The sequence below is a fragment of the Macaca thibetana genome, chromosome 1 (genome assembly GCF_024542745.1).
Source record: "Macaca thibetana thibetana isolate TM-01 chromosome 1, ASM2454274v1, whole genome shotgun sequence".
In the NCBI taxonomy this organism is placed as follows: Eukaryota; Metazoa; Chordata; class Mammalia; order Primates; family Cercopithecidae; genus Macaca; species Macaca thibetana.
Genome location: NC_065578.1, coordinates 152487745 through 152504107, shown reverse-complemented (window position 1 = coordinate 152504107; position 16363 = coordinate 152487745). Strand labels below are relative to the sequence as shown.

Below are 16363 nucleotides of genomic sequence, written 5' to 3'. Positions count from 1 at the left end.
GTGAAGACCAGAAGTTTGAAATCAGTCTCACTGGGCTAGTCAAGGTGTTGGCAACGTTGGTTCCTTCTGGAGGCTATAGGGGAGAAGCTGTTTCCTTACCTTTTCCAATTTACAGAGATAGGTTTCTCTTGGCTCATGCCTTCTTTCCTTTCTCTGTCTTCAAAGCCAGCAGTGTAGCATCTTCAAACCATGTTCTTTCATCTGTCTTCTTCTGTCACACATATCTACCTCTTGTTCTTGCTGTCTCCTCCTCTGTTTCTCTCTTTCTTTTTTTTTTTTGAAATGGGGTCTCTGTCACCCAGGCTGGAGTGCAGTGGCATGATCTCAGCTCACTGCAACCTTCGCCTCTCAGGTTCAAGCGATTCTCCTGCTTCAGCCTCCCGAGTAACTGGGATTACAGGTGTGCGCCACCACGCCTGGCTAATTTTTGTATTTTTAGTAGAGACAGCATTTCACCATGTTCATCAGGCTGGTCGTGAACTCCTGACCTCGTGATCCGCCCACCTCAGCCTCCCAAAGTGCTAGGATTACAGGCATGAGCCACTGCACCTGGCCTCCTCCTCTGTCTCTCTTATAATGACCTTTGTGATTCCACTGGGCATGCCTGGATAATCCAGAGAAGTTTCCCATCTCAAAATCTCTCAGTTGATCACCCCTGCAAGGTCTCTATTGCTGTGTGAGGTGACTTTGACTTTGACAGGTCTGGGGGCTTAGAGGGTGCGCGTCTCTAGTGGAGCCGTTACTTAGCCCACCGCACCACGCTGACATGGGCAATTGCTGTGGCACAGAACACCCCTCGGTGACACCACTGCCATAGCTTCTTTCTAAAGAGATTTGGTTATAATAGCAATTGGGATGTGCCACTAGCCTCCTTAAAATGTGAATCTGCCTGTCAAAAAAAAGGTAATACTTAAATTTCACAGAAGGACACACGTGAGATTTGTTATCTTCAGGGAATTTCAAGGGTGTTGTTGAGGACTGCTGCAGTTTTGCCTGCTCAGTGTTTGTTTCCCATTCCTTGGTAACAGCGCCCTGCTTTTCCTTTGGGAACAGATCTCTCCCACCCGCCCTCAATCTGTGTGATTCCGGTGGGGCACACCCCGTATCTAAGATCCACAATCAATGAGTGGCCCGGGACTGGCCAGGCAGTAGGGTCCGTCTCGCCATGTGATATAATTCCAGAGCTTTTGCTGGAACTATTGGGAAGCAGAAGCAATCTCTCCTTTGGAGTGTGGAGTTGTCAGGATGCAGAGCTGGAGCTGCTGAGCCCTCTCGTCCTCCCAGTGAACAGCCACGGAGGCGGGGGGCCAGCTCAGAGGAAGGCAGAGCTGCACGATGGAAACTGAAGCCATATAATTTTGAGCCCCTAGATTGAGGAATGCCTGAAGCCGACATATCTTTGTACTTTTCTGTTACAGGAGATTTATTTTTATTTTTTTTACTCAATCCATGTTGGGAGACAGTGTTCCAGGGTTTTCTTTGTTTCTGCATTTCTTGCAAACAGAGGCACTGGCTACCTTTGTTCCCAATTATTTCTCCTGGATTATTTGTATAGAAAACACCTCAGAATTGTCCAGCTACTAAGCAGCAATATCAGGTGAGATTACAAGCCCTTTGACTCCAAATTCTACATTCTTTGTATCAGACTACTCTTCTCTCTCTGCTCTGTGAGGCCTAAATCATGACAGGCAACCACTGTTTTCACTGTGACCCATCCCTGGGTGTCACTGCCAGAGACAGTCTAAGGTGCCTGGTTAATTGTTCTGATTCTTAGTACTTCTCCACTGAGCATGTTGGAAGGGTGACAAGAGTCAGACCTTCCAGGCTCTGGGGCTGATAGACCAGCTTGAGGCCTGTTAGCTGGATCAGCACTGACCAGTCCACATGCCTACAACTCTTTTTATCCCAAGCCTGCTCAGATGGTCAAGGACTCTGGCTTCCCTCTTTAGGTTTACTCCGACATTGCATTTGATTGGTCCCAAGCCCTGTTTCCAGTGTAATTACTCTTTTCCAGACCAAGAAAGCAGTGGAAAGAGGAGATAATTTTGTTTTGGCACACAATTTCAACGACTGGGGAAACAGAATTATCTCAGGTTGGCTGTCATAAGAGCCGAGGGCTTGTGACTGTCATATGTAAGGGCAGTGCTGGAAATGCAACAAAGGACAGCAACATGGCTGGCCGTGGTTCTTGTCTTTGCAGTGAAGATCAGAAAGTAGAATCCAGGGGACCTTTTCCTTGCCTCAGGAATTCTATCTGGCACTGTGGTCATTTATCTTAAGTGTAATTAAGGCACTCAAGTCTTTCAGTGAATATTCAACAAATGAGAGTGAAGACTATACAAAAAAACCTTTTCATTATCTTGAAACAAAGACAAAAAAAAGCATATCCTGTTTTGTCAGCACCTGTTTGGTACCACGTAAGATTGTTGAAGGGGTCAGAGCTTCCAGCTGACACCTGTCAATTGGGCCTAGTTGGGCCATTTTCCTCTGTACTAACTTAACTCTCCCAGCTGCCAGGGGCTGCCCTGATCACATTAGCTGCTGCTGTGGAGTATTCTCTCTAAGGGGAAGCTACTGAAAGGGGAAAGCATGGAAAAGAGGGTGTTACGGTTGAATTGTGCCCACCCAATGAAGTCCTAATCGGCAATACCTCAAAATGTGACCTTTTGGAAATAGGGTCTTTATAGAGATGATAATGAAGCAGCGTCATTGTCTGGGGTAAATACCTGAGGTCTGTCATCTTACACCAAGGAAATCGAGGATGCAGACACAAAAGAAGTGGGTTTAGGAGTGGAGGTTTAATAGGCAAAAGAAAGAGAAAGGAGAGCAGCTCTCTGTCTTGAGGAGGTGATGTCTGGTTTACATAGGGCCCAAAGATTGGTTGGACCAGGTGTGACATTTACATGGCACGAGGAAGCTAGCCTGGCTGGTGCCATGTCGCCTGCTCCTTACTGTACACATGGTTGGCAAAGAAAAGGGAAGATGGAGCCGCCATTTTGGACATGCCTAGTCCCCATATAGCCTCTTTCCTATTGGCACAGCTGCCGGCATTCAAACTGCCATGCAAGCTTCCAGCTTGCTTGTCTATGTCTGCAGTTCAATTTTACAAGCTACTCTTTGTTAGAATATGGTTTGGGGCTGCTTTTCATTAAAAGGAAAACCTTACTGAGGACTTCCTGACCCTCACTATCTGCCTGAATAATTTCTTCTTAATTCCTATATCAATAAGTTAAAAATGAGATTATTAGGGTATACTCTGGTGTCCTTATAAAAAGAGGAACTTTGGATACAAAGATAGACATGCACAGAGGAAGATGATGTAAAGCCACAGGGACCCAGGCAGCCACGGGGAGATGGAGGCAGGGATTGGAGTGATGCTGCCACAAACAAAGGAATACCTGGAGCCACCAGAAGCTGGGAAGGACAAGGAAGGCTCCTCCCCTCCAGGTGTTGAGGAGAGCCTGTTCCTACTGGCTCCTTGATTTCAGAGTTCTAGGCTCTATAACCAACAAACTAAATTTGTGTGGTTCTAAGCCACCTGGTTGGTAGTATTTGGTTCCGGCTGCCCTAGGGAATGAATATAGGGAGCATTATGTTGTGTGGCGTATGGAGTTGGGGTAGGGAGAGGTACTGAGATGGGCTGGCAGTGACTCTTCCCCACTATAAGAAACAGTTCATGAGTCCAGCAGCTGGAGGGCCAGAAACGCCCACTTCGAGTGTTCAGGTCCACATAATGGTTAGACTTTGCTGTCTGGGCATGGGCCGTAGGACAGACATTCCAACAGTGTGAAGTGAGGATAGGAGTCGTCAAATACCCAGTCACAGCAATGTCACATGGTTATCCAGAGGCACAGTGAGGGCCCTGGGAGGTGAGGAGCAAGGAAAGCCAGCCTTCTAGCTCCTGGGGAGCCATTATCTTTCACGGGTGATCCAGGTCAGGCAAGAGCAGGGATGTGGTAGGTGAAGGCGGGTGAGCAGAAACACGGCCCCGCAGTGAGTGTCCCAGGATGCACCAATCAGCCACTTTTAAAACAAAGCCAGACTTCCAGCCCCGACCTGCCTTCATATTTATCTTCTCCTCTTCTGCCCTTCTCTGACCCCTGACATTGATTACACAGGAAGCAGCAGATAGGAATAGCTAGCCTGGCAGTGTATGTCACCCTGTGTCAGGCTGGCAGATGGAGGCTTCCGGGCAGGGCAGGCAGAGCTGATACTCCACTTGAGAGCCACCCTGCATCCCACCAACCCAGGGCCGAAGCCTTTGTCCCCTGGGCGCCTGCTGGCACGTGTGCCCGCAGAGCCTCTCTGCACCCTTTTGTTCTCCTCTGGCTATTGTAGCATGCCAGCTGCTGACCACTCTTGCCCAGAGAAGGAGGCAGCTGCTAATTTTAGCCCTACTTAGGTCTCCAGGCAGCACATCTCAGGACTTAAAAAATATTTTTTGGTTGCATTTTTAGGTGATCTTGGGAAACAGAAAATTGGGAGGACTTCACCTGCTATCAGTAAAATGAAAAGGGAAGTTTAACCTTTTGTTTTAAAAAAGTTACTGTATTTCTTTGCTGTTAGAAATCTACTGGGGCCAGGGGCATTTGCCTACAAGAGTTAACTTGTAACCTGTGGCTTTTAGTGGGGTAAGAAGACAGACAGCTGAGTGCTAAGCCAGGGGATAGAACATTCTGCCCAGAGAGCACTAGGAAGATGTTTCTGGCCTGCCTGGGGGAGGCCGGGCCACTCTGCTGATACAAGGGAATGTGGAATTCTGCTTGGTAAACCTGATTTCCGTTTTTCCCCATTGTTTACATGTTGGGTAGGTGGGAGCACTCTCATTTGTCATGGTTCCAAGTTGGGTTGCCTTAGTGAGAAGGCCTTTGAAACACATCTGTTGAGTCATGCACAGCAGGGAGCCATTTGTGTTCTGAGGGTTGTCAATCATAGAAAATCTGAAAAATACCGGACAACATAATGGCACAGCAGCCAAACCATGCCTGGACATTTTCTGGTCACACAGGTCTGTCTGTGGAGCTGTGCTTTTTCTCAGAAAGTTATTGGGTTTTTTTTTTAATAAGCTAGAAGAAACCAGCTAACTTGTAACTTAACAAAATTGTTCCCAATCTTGTTGTTTTTCTGTTTGCGTTCACAGTTATCCATAACTGACTTTAGTCATATTTGAAGCTAACCTCTTGATTACTTTTTTCACTTTATGACTGCCATTTAAGGTTGCTGGAGGGTTGGCTCATGACTTTTGGATTGCAATACAAAATTTCTATCAGCCAGGGCTTTACCAAGAAAAGCAAAAGTCCATGGCAAGGAAATAAGCAATGTGGGAAGTATCTCAGCTTATCTGATGCAGGAGAAAGAAGGACAGTTGTCAGCTGAGTCTAGGTGCAAGGCTAAGTTATTTTTACAGAGAATACTGCCAGAAGGAGAGGGCTTTTGGGACATAGTGTTGTGATATATGCTTTGGGGACAAAAAGGTGAATGGCTCAGGGTTGCACCAATAAGCTGATTTTAAAACACAGCCAAACTTCTGGCTATCACTTGCCTTAATATGTGTCTTCTTAATTCTGTCTTCTGGGTGAGAAAGTCACCATGGAAGATGTGACATCAGAGGCGGGCTTAATGGATGAGTAAGTACCAGACTTGGGGGATGGGTCACAGCCTGTATAAAGGTATGGAGGCATAAATCATATATTCAGGAACTGCAAGCATCCTGGGATATAGCAGGAGAGGATGCAAGGTGTGATATTGATGAGTAAGCTGTTTGCACCAACAAACACCAGGAAGGTAACTTGAGGATCAGGGAATGAAGTCCATACATGCCATGCTAAGGAGTGTGCACTTCATCCTTAGTAGGCTGAGAAAGGCAGGGGCTACAAGGATTTTTGCAAGAAAGTGACATGATTTTCATTTTTGAAAGATCCATCTGGAGGTCACATGAAGGGGAGCAGTCCTAGGCGCAGGGCGATCAGGAGGAAGCTGTGGGAAAGATGGTGAGGCTCTCAGCTATGGCTGTGGGGCATCGAAGGACAGAAAAGATGGGAAAAGAAATCTTCAGAGTTCTCCCAGGGAGAATTTTAGGGAATCAGTTAAGTCTTCATAATTTGTACAATAATGGTTTTGGTACCTGAGATGGGCAAAAATACCTGAGGTTTATCCTTTTTATTTGGGAGCTCATTATAGATTAATTTCTGAAGTTTGGAGAAAGAATGGTCACTCCAAGTTTCCCCTCTGTTTCTTTGCCTTTGCCCTTAGAATTTGAAAGGATATGCAAGTGCCAAGGAGAATGTGAAAACAAAGAGGGGGTGCTTTGCGGAGATGAGCCGCTTGCTCCATGTACTGCCTGAATTAATGTTTTTTCCAAGGCTAAGTTCGCTCTGGAAGGGGGACTCCTTTTATAGAAAGTGTTCGGTTCTCTGCAGATATTTTACAGATATTTCAGATTCGTCTTTTGTTTCCTTAAACATCAATAAGCGTAGCTGCTTTGTAATCTATGTTTGATACTTTAAGTATTTTTAATCTGTGTGAATCTGTGTCTGCTGTGTTCCTTTACTGCTGGGTTTTACCCCTACCTTCTCTTCCCTTGGATACTTGGTTATCTTTGACTACGTGCTGCTCATTATCTTGCGTAATTACGTGTGAGGTATTCCTGAGGCCCAGTGTGAAGGTATCTTCCTCCAGACAAAATTTGTGCTTGCATCTGCCAGACCAATAGGGCTGACTCAAGAGTTGCATTTCCTTAGGGAGGGATTCACTTCCCTCCCCTTCTCCTTTGGAGGTGGGAACTAGGTTTACCTCTGGTTAACCCTTAACCTTAGGATGAGTGTGATTATTTTCTGGACCCCAGCTTAATGTGTTTTTGAGGACCCACCTGTTAGACTCATTGCTTTTGTCAGGCTCTGGGATTTTTCTTCTGCTGTCTCACCCCAAAGGCTGCAGCACAGTCTGGACAGACAGATGTTTTCAGGAAAAAAAAAACAAAAAAACTTTAAGAACTTTGTTTGCCCCCTTTGGTTCTCATTTTTTCTTAGATTTTGGCCTGGTTATTCCTTACTGTCTTTCCGGAATGTTGCTAGCTGTTTAGGGAAAAAAATTAAAACATTTATCTGTCAATTTTAGGATTCTGTTTTCTCCCAGTGGAAGTACTGGTACAAATAATATACCTACCATTGCCGGAAGCTGAAGTGTTAGATTCTACAGAAATTCTGCTTTTCCTCAGAGTCAAACATCCCAGTTGAAACGTCTAAGAAATGACAATGTGCTTCAAATATAAATAGGAGGTGTTAGGTAAATGCTTTATTAGTGAATTCATATTGAATTGCTAAGAGAAGTTAGGTGTGTCTGAGATGTCCCCCGATTTCTGAGGGCTATTACAGAGGCAGTGTAGGGTGGTAGTGGAGGACTCTGGAGTCAGACATAATTGAGCCACTTACTATTATGAGAACTTGGACAAGGGACCTAACCTCTTTAATACTCAAATTCCCACCTGTAAATTGAGAAAAATATCTACCTCATAGGGGGTTGTAGAGATTAAATAAGATAATAAATATAACCTTACACAGTTCCTGGCACATGATGACCCCTTACTAATGGTAGTTAGTTATTAGTACTGGTATTACATTAACCTTATTCTGCCACATGGCCCCATTTTTCTTCTATCAAAATAGTTTGGTGGATATGCACATGCAAAAGAATGAAGCTGGACCCATACCTCACATCATATACAAAAGTTAACTCACAGTGGATCAAAGACCAAAACGTAAGAGCCAAAACTATAAAACTCTTAAAACAAGATAAATCTCCATGACTTTGGATTAAATAATAGCTTCTCAGATATGACACCAAAGATACAAATAACAAAAGAAAAAGTAGATCAATTGGGTGTCATCAAAACTAAAAACTTTGGTGCTTCAAAGGACATCAAAAAAATGAAAATACAGCCAGGATATGATAAATTTTTGCACATCATATAATGATGAGGAACTTGTATCTAGAATATATAACTCAATGATAAAATAAGACAATTCACCCAGTTAAAAATGGGCAAAGGGGGCTGGGGGTGGTGGCTCACACCTTTAATCCCAGGACTTTGGGAGGCCAAGGCAGGAGGATAACAAGGTTAAGAGATAGAGACCATCCTGGCCAACATAGTGAAACCCCGTCTCTACTAAAAATACAAAAATTAGCTGGGCATGGTGGCACACGCCTGTAGTCCCAGCTACTTGGGAGGCTGAGGCAGGAGAATTGCTTGAACCCAGGAGGCAGAGGTTGCAGTGAGCCAAGATCACACCGCTGCACTCTAGCCTGGCAACAGAGCGAGACTCCGTCTCAAAAAAAAAAAAAAAAAAAAAAGGGCAAAGGACCTGAATAGATATTTATGCAAAGAAGATATACAAATGATTAATAAGCACATGAAAAGACATTCAGCATCATTAGACATCAGAAAATGTGCATTAAAACCACGATAAGATAGCACTTCACAGCTACTCCCTTTACTGCTGATGGGAGTGTAAAATGAAAAACAGTTTAGTCTACAGTCTGGTAGTTTCTTAAAAAGTTAAACATAGAGTTACTATATGACATAGCAATTCTACTCCTGTATATGTGCCCAAGAAAAATGAAAAGCTATGTTCACACAAAACCTGTACATGAATTTTCATACCAGCATTCTGCATAATAGCCAAAAAGTAGAAACAACCCAAATGTCTGTCAAATGATATGTGGCATATCCGTACAATGGAGTATTATTCAGCAATAAAGAGAAATGAAGTACTGATTTATGCTACAACATGGATGAACCTTGGAAACATGGTAAATGAAGGAAACCAGTCACAAAGGATCACATGTTGTTGATTCTATTTATGCAATGTCCAGAATAGGCACATCTATAGAGACAGAAATAGAGTAGTAGTTGTCTGGAACTGGGAGGGATAGGGATTTGTAGGGTAATAGCTAATGGGCATGGGTTTCTTTTTAGGGGATGATGAAATATTCTAAAATTGAATATGGGGCTTGGTATGGTGGCCTGTGCCCATAATCTTAGCACTTTGGGAGGTTGAGGCAGGAAGATCACTTCCCTTTAGTTCAGGATTTCGAGACCAGCTTAAGCAACATAGGGAGACCCTGTATTTACAAAAAAAAAAAAAAAAAAAAAAAAATCTTTTAAATAGCCGAGTGTGGTGGCATGTGCCTGTAGTCCCAGCTGCTCTGGAGACTGAGGTGGGAGGATTGCTTGAGCCTGGGAGGCCAAGGCTGCAGTGAGCTATGATCATACCACTGCACCACAGCCTGGGTGACAGAGTGAGACCCTCCCTCAAAAATAAAATACTTAAAAATTAAAAAAAAAAAATTATTGTGGTGATGGTTTCAAAACTGTGAATATACTAAGAGCCACTGAACTGTGTTCTTTAAATTGGTGAATTGTGTGATATGCAAATCATATCTCAATAAGGGCATGTTAAAAACAGTTTAAGGCTAAAAGATAATTGATCCGATATGGCCCTATCCTCTCCGTCCATCTGTCTATTTGTCTTACCACCTTTTTTTTTTTTTTTTTTTTTTTTTTTTTTTTTTTGAGACAGAGTCTCGCTCTGTTGCCCAGACTGGAGTGCAGTGGTGCGATCTCGGCTCACCACAAGCTCCGCGTCCTGGCTTCATGGCATTCTCCTGCCTCAGCCTCCAGAGTAGCTGGGACTACAGGTGCCCGCCACCACGCCCAGCTAATTTTTTGTATTTTTAATAGAGACGGGGTTTCACTGTGTTAGCCACGATGGTCTTGATCTCCTGATCTCGTGATCCACCCGCCTTGGCCTCCCAAAGTGCTGGGATTACAGACGTGAGCCACCGCGCCTGGCCTTACCATCCATTTTATCCGTTCATCCACGCACCCAACAGCCTGTCCACTCTTCCTTCAACCCATTCATTTGTCCATTTACCCTTCCTTCTGCCCTCCCATCTCATCCCATGCCATTTTGCCTTCCTCCCTCACTCTGTCAATCAAAAAAAAAAAAAAATGTAAAACCAAAAACTTGATTTGTTGCTCATCTGCTAGTTTAGTCTGTACTAGTCATCATGTAAGTCTCTGCTTTTCATCTTGCTAGTTTGGCATTTCCGGTGTCCTTATGACTTGCCACTTAGCATAAGATGAGTTTTCCAAGCTCTGCAGAGGAAATGCTCTTTATCAATCCCTCCAGTAAACAGATGGATGCATAGATGTGGGGACTGTGGGGTGTTTGATACATAGCCAGCAGCTTACTGAAATGGCGGGAACATCTAGGTCACATCTCACCTGACAGAAGTCCTCAGAATGGTGTGTAGAAAATTTTGGGTTTGTTGTTTGCTGTGACATCTCAGTGTTAAATGTGTGTGACACTCACTCTTTCCTCCTTTCAGTGGCTCAGTGCAGGTTTGATGCCTGGTAACTGCATTCCTCATTCTTAACACAATGGTGAGTGATTTCAAGGTTGACCTGGTTTAAAACAGCTTTCTTAATGAGACTGTTCACCTTTGTGTCATCATTAGTATGATGTCAGTTCTTTCCTTGCCCAACCTCCAGTACAGTTGTTTCCTAACTTTGTTGCCCATCAGAGTCACCTGGAGAGATTATTTAAAATGCAGAGTCCTGAGCTCTTACCTCTAAGAGATTCTGATTCAGTGGGTCTAGGGTAGCATCCGGGAACCAGTGTTTTAAGGAGCACCCCTAATGACTCTTAATTGGAATCCTCCTTGTACTACCCTGAGATACTCTACCATAATTGATCTGTTAATGCCAGCATTGGTTAACAATATGGGAGACTTCTAATTTCCCTTCTAATGCCTGGCTAGTGTTCATTTCTTCAAGCCTGGAAGTGTTAATCCATGGCTAAGAAGAAGCCATTACTATTCTGTGTATCTCCAGCTGAGTTAGTGGGTAGATTATAGTGCTTTGAGAATTTTGAAGGTGGCAAGAACTCAGCAGCCCTAGGCAGCTCTCATATATCCAGTGATGTAGATACTACAAACTAACTTATCCAAATAATCAGCATCTGGGGTTAGAAACGTACTGTTTGATATTAGATTTTTGCTCTTCTTCATTTTTCTTGGTTTAGTAAAAAAACCACTTTTTGAAGACAAGAGGGAGTGGCCTTAGGAAGAGAATTATTTGGGGCTAAGGGGTGAAATGAGATGTTAGTTGTAATGAAAACTCTTCTCTGACCACAGAATACTGAGTTCTGACTCCAATAAGCTGAGTAGTGGACTTTAAAATGCCTCTAGATCTGCACATACCTCAAGATGCTATGTGGACATATATTTTTTTTTTTTTCTGATGAAGGTATAAACCCTTCAGAACACTAAATTCCTCACCATCAAAATGACTTTGCCAAAGCCCTAACATGGAACTGTATTCAAAACATGTGTGTGTGTACCTCCCCCCCCCCCCCCCCCCCCACACACACACCTCTTTAGGCTAATGCTAGCCAGTTTTGTTATTTGGGATTTTGAAGTACAAACAAGGAAATAGGAGGCTTAAACTAAATTTCAGCTGGAATTGAGGGAGAAAATACTGCAATAGCATCTTGGCTTAGGTGGACACAATTCTCTTTACGGTTTGCAAAGCACATGTATTTGCATTATAGTCCTATGATATAGATTGAACTAGAATTCAAGTTAACTGACCTGCCAAACCCACCTAGGTAGTAAATGGCAGAGCTGAGTTTTGAGCCCATGTCATCTAGCTGCTTCTTCAGTGCTATTTTCACTACATCGCACTACTAAGAAAATGCTGGGGTTTTACGAGTTGTCTGGCTGGATTTAATAACTGAAAGGAACCTTACCTTGTTCTTTAGGGTACAAATGATGAGCTACTGAATACTGTGTGAAAAGAACTATGTAAATGTTTGTGACATGGTGTCAGTGATTAGTGTATGTGTTTTCGGGAAGAACTGAATGTCCATATAGTGGCGCAGGAAGATCTTAGCACTTGTCTTCCTATCTGTTAATATCTCTTTTAGGAAGACTCCCAGGAACACATAAAACACATATAGTAAAATGCGCAAGTGTTAAATGTGCCAAATGATCAGTTTTTAAAATTGAAAACACCTGTTTAGTCAGTATCCAGCATTCTGGAAATTACTCCTTGTGATCCCTTTTAGTTATAATCCCCTTTAGACTAACCAATATCCTGATACCTATTAGGTTAGTACACAAGTAATTGCAGTTTTTGCCATTAATTTTAATAGCAAAAACAGCAATTACTTGTGCACCAACCTAATAACAATATAGATTAAATTTTGCCTACGTTTGAACTTTATTTAAATAGAATGATAAGGTACTAGCAGTTCTACTGTAATGCTTATTTTGAAAATGCAAATTTCCATTATGATTGATGCATTAGAGAACAATTCGAGCATAATGCAATTTAGTGTTTGCTTATATGCAATTTTGTCCTCAAGAAACTCTAAATGAATGCAGAAATCTTCACTCAGTGAAACTGAGCCCAGTAGGAAAGCACAGCATGCACACACATGCACCTCATGTATCTACCAGCCACCTGGGTTGATTGTGTTATGAGACACACCCATCCACATCTGGTGTTACACACTCCATCCAGTCGTAGGCAATGCTACTTCCACCACATCACAATAACTTGCAAGCTGCAACCCTTCTTACACCCTCTTCCACAAGCAAACTTCAGGTCTTTTTCAACATAAAATGATATTTATTCTAGTATGTATGCATTTCTTAACAATTCATGTGTAAAACCGTGCTTCCATTTTTATTAGATTTCCCTATTTTTTAAAATTTGTCACTGCCAAAGTTTTGAATGTTTTGTTCCTGTCTTTCTCATAAGCCCTATGATTTTAGTTGCATGTATTTGCATATTGTGTTACTTTTGAGGAACACATACATCACATTAAAGCAGAAGGGACTGTATTTCTCTTTTGTGTCTGGCTCCTTTTGAGACTATGTTTGAGAGATTTATCATTGTTATGTGTAGCAATAGTTCATTTTCATTGCTGTACAGTATTTCGTTGTGTGAACATACCACAATTCATATATCTGTTCAACTGATGATGGACTTGTAGATTGTTTTTAGATTGAGACTGTTAAAAACCTTGTACATATTTCTTGTTGAGTATATACTTAGGAATTGCTGGGTCTTATGATACGTGTACGTTCAGCTTCAGTAGACGTCACCAGTTTTCCAATGGGGTTGTACCAATTTATCATCTCACTAGAGTGCATGAGGAACCTAGTGGCCTCAAATCCTTTCCAAAACTTATAACTGTCTTTTTAATTTTAGCTATTCTGATAGGTGTGATTGTCATCTCATCATGATTTTAATTTGCATTTCCTTGACGACTAAAGTTTAAGTATCTTTGCAATGTTTATTAGCCACTTGTATATTCTTTTCTGTGAAATGTCTGTAGAAGTCTTTTGGCCATTTAAAAATAATTGAGTTGATTGGCTTTTTCTTCTCGATTTATAGGCATATATTCTGGGTAAGAATTTTTTGTTGGTTTTGTATGTTGTAAATATGTTCTCCCACTCTATGGCTTCCATTTTTTACTCTTTTAATGATGTTTTCTGAGGGACAAGGTTTTTACTTTTCAAGTCCTATTTATCAGTCAGTTCCTTCATTGTTAGTACTTTCTATGTTCTGGTTAGGAAATATTTGTTTACCCCAAGCTCATGAACATATTGTTCTGTATTATCTTCTATCAGTAGAAGCTTTACTTTTTTACTTTCCCTATTTATGTCTAAAATATGTTTAGTATTAATTTTGTGTATTAATGTGAGATAGGGATCCATTTTTTTGGTCTATTCGGATATTTAATTGACTCAGCAACATTCATTGAAAAAACCATTGTATCCCCCACAGATGTGTACTACAGCCTTTGTCATAAATCAGATGTCCATGGTCTGTTTGTCTCTTGCTGGGCCAATACAGCACTATCTTAAATCTTGTTGCTGTGAATGTGATTCCTTAATCTTAATTCTTCAGAATTGTCTTGGATACACTTAAATTTTTTACTTCAGAAACATCTTTTCAGTTTCTACAAAAAAAATTAACTTGGTTGGCTTTAGATTGGAATTACATTGAATGTGTATATAAGTTTGTTGAGAATTGAAATCTCTACAATATTGGTACATCTCTTGATTTATTTAGGAAACAAATATAAAACTCATAGTCAGTGTTAGTCTTTGATTAATCACAAATGAAATGATTATTTATATAGGTGGGAAAATAGCTTACGTATCCCAAAATGTTCTGGAACATACCACACGTCCAGAGGGTGAATCACTCCTTCATCTTTTGTAAGGCATCATGGTAGTCATGTCAGTTGAAGTTGGAGATGCGGAGATGGAGGAGATCATGATTTAGCACTGGTCAGTGAATCTTTTGCAGATTTTGTGTGAACAACCTGCCTGCAGAGAGTGGCATTCGCGTTGTCTTTCAGTAGCTTCATTTTTTTTTTTTTTTTTTTTAACCACCAGACAACTTTGTTGGAAGAGAAGAAGGAACATCTTATTCAATTTAATGGACAGAATTTAAATACAAAAGAACTAATTGCAGAAGCATCTGGAAACATTACACAGATGAGCCAGTGGTGTTTAGAGTTGGTGGAAAATGATATATTCATATGCCAAGAATTAAGATGTGATATTTTTGGAAATTTTTATTTTATGGAGAAATTCCTTTTTTTCTGTTTTAAGATCTGTAGCTGAAAAGATGGATATTTTGAAGAATTATTTGGAAATTTGGAGGTCCTCTGGCCCACCTCTCTCCCAAAGCAGCATACTTATTCCAGTATACTTTGCAGAAGCCGTAGAATTGTAGATAGTTAGATCCAAAAAGATCTTGGAGGAGAGACTCTGGTCTAACCCTCCCATTTTGAAAAAGACACTGAGGTCTAGAAAGGTAACGTTACTTGTATACAATCAGGACTAGAGGCCAAGTCTCCTGACTCTCAGTCCAATGCTCATTTCCAGAGTTCAGCATTTCCCAAAGTATTCTCAAAGTATAATCCAAAGAAATAGTAATCATTTTGGGAGAGTAAAGTGCTTCGTCTAAGAAGTAGTCTTGGGCTGGACGCTGTGGCTCATGCCTATAATCCCAGCATTTTGGGAGGCCAGGGCAGGCGGATCATCTGAAGTTAGGAGTTCGAGACCAGCCTGGCCAACATGGCGAAATCCCGTCTCTACTAAAAATACAAAAATTAGCTAGGCATGGTGGTGGGTGCCTGTAATCTCAGCCACTTGGGAGGCTGAGGCAGGAGAATTGCTTGAACGTGGGAGGCAGAGGTTGTGGTGAGCTGAGATCGCACCACTGCACTCCAGAGTGATAGAGCATGACTCCGTCTCAAAAAAAAAAAAAAAAAAAAAAAAAAAAAATAGTAATACTGGTCTTGGGAGAGTGAAGTGCTCAGTCTAAAAGGTGATCCTTGGCAAAATCAGTTTGGAAAATTTTGCATAGCATGTCCTCTTGGAAATTTATGATACACATTGACACTTCTGCCATATAGTAAGGAGAGTTATTTAACTTTAATTCAGTCTTTTCTAAACATTTAACCATGGGCCACTTTTTGCACAGAACAACTTGTTATAAGCCCTGGGGTACTCCAGGAAACCTGCAGTAGATGACATGGGTCTGCCTGACAGCTTTTGCCACTGGTAAGGGCTCTCCTTGTAACTTCCACTTATTGCGCATGGCCACGTCCTCTGGAGTAGTCATTTGGAGGTAGAGTTTCTTTCACATTTACTAATTGCACTTGCCTGGGCCTTTGCTTATGTTAATATATTTAGTCCTCACAAAATTTTCTAGAAAGGTGGTTAGTATAATCTCTGCTTTATAGACAAGGAAACAAAGAATCCAAGAGGTTACACAACTTGTTGAAGGGTGCCCAGCCTAGCAGACGGGACATGCTTGCCGTCACACCTGGCTGCCTCCCTACCAGATACTACCTTCATTATTATGGAGACACCACCATTTGTCACTGTACTTTTTAAGAAATCCACTTTATTTAGGTGTAACTTTTATACATAAAATGCAGTCCCTTTATCCCAAGTACTGGATAATATTCAACACATTTTGACAAGTTGATATACTTGTGCAGTTGCTCCCACCATCAAGCTATGAAAAGATTAACCTGGCTAAGTTCACGCTGTGAGGTGCATGCTTTCTTTCTCAGTTCTGTCTTCAAAGCTTTTGCTGTGTTGCTGTGGGTCTGCTTTGTGCCACTCAAGGTTTAGTCTGGGACTCGGTCATGCTTGAAGTGTTAGTTCAGTTGCCCAGGCCTTCCTGATACCAGTTTGGGTCCCTCCTGTGCAGCTGAGGCCTGCTGTCTGAGACCTGTGGGGGTTCATGCACTGCAAACCCCTTACC

The 16363-nt window shown here is 42.0% G+C and overlaps 2 protein-coding genes across 9 annotated transcripts in view; one reads left to right on the top strand and one right to left on the bottom strand.

Annotated features, from left to right (window-relative positions):
* Positions 1–16363, bottom strand: part of LOC126948846 (cuticle collagen 2-like) — a 940772-nt gene that overhangs the window by 399759 nt on the left and 524650 nt on the right. Inside the window, exon 1 of one of the 2 annotated variants that reach the window (XM_050781279.1) lies at positions 1099–1102. The exons of the other annotated variant lie outside the window; for it this stretch is intronic. The gene's annotated coding sequence lies outside the window, so the exon portion shown is untranslated. Of the gene's footprint in view, positions 1–1098; positions 1103–16363 lie in introns of those variants that run through there. 2 annotated transcript variants of the gene reach the window in all.
* Positions 1–16363, top strand: part of HHAT (hedgehog acyltransferase) — a 350433-nt gene that overhangs the window by 301858 nt on the left and 32212 nt on the right. The window lies entirely within an intron of this gene.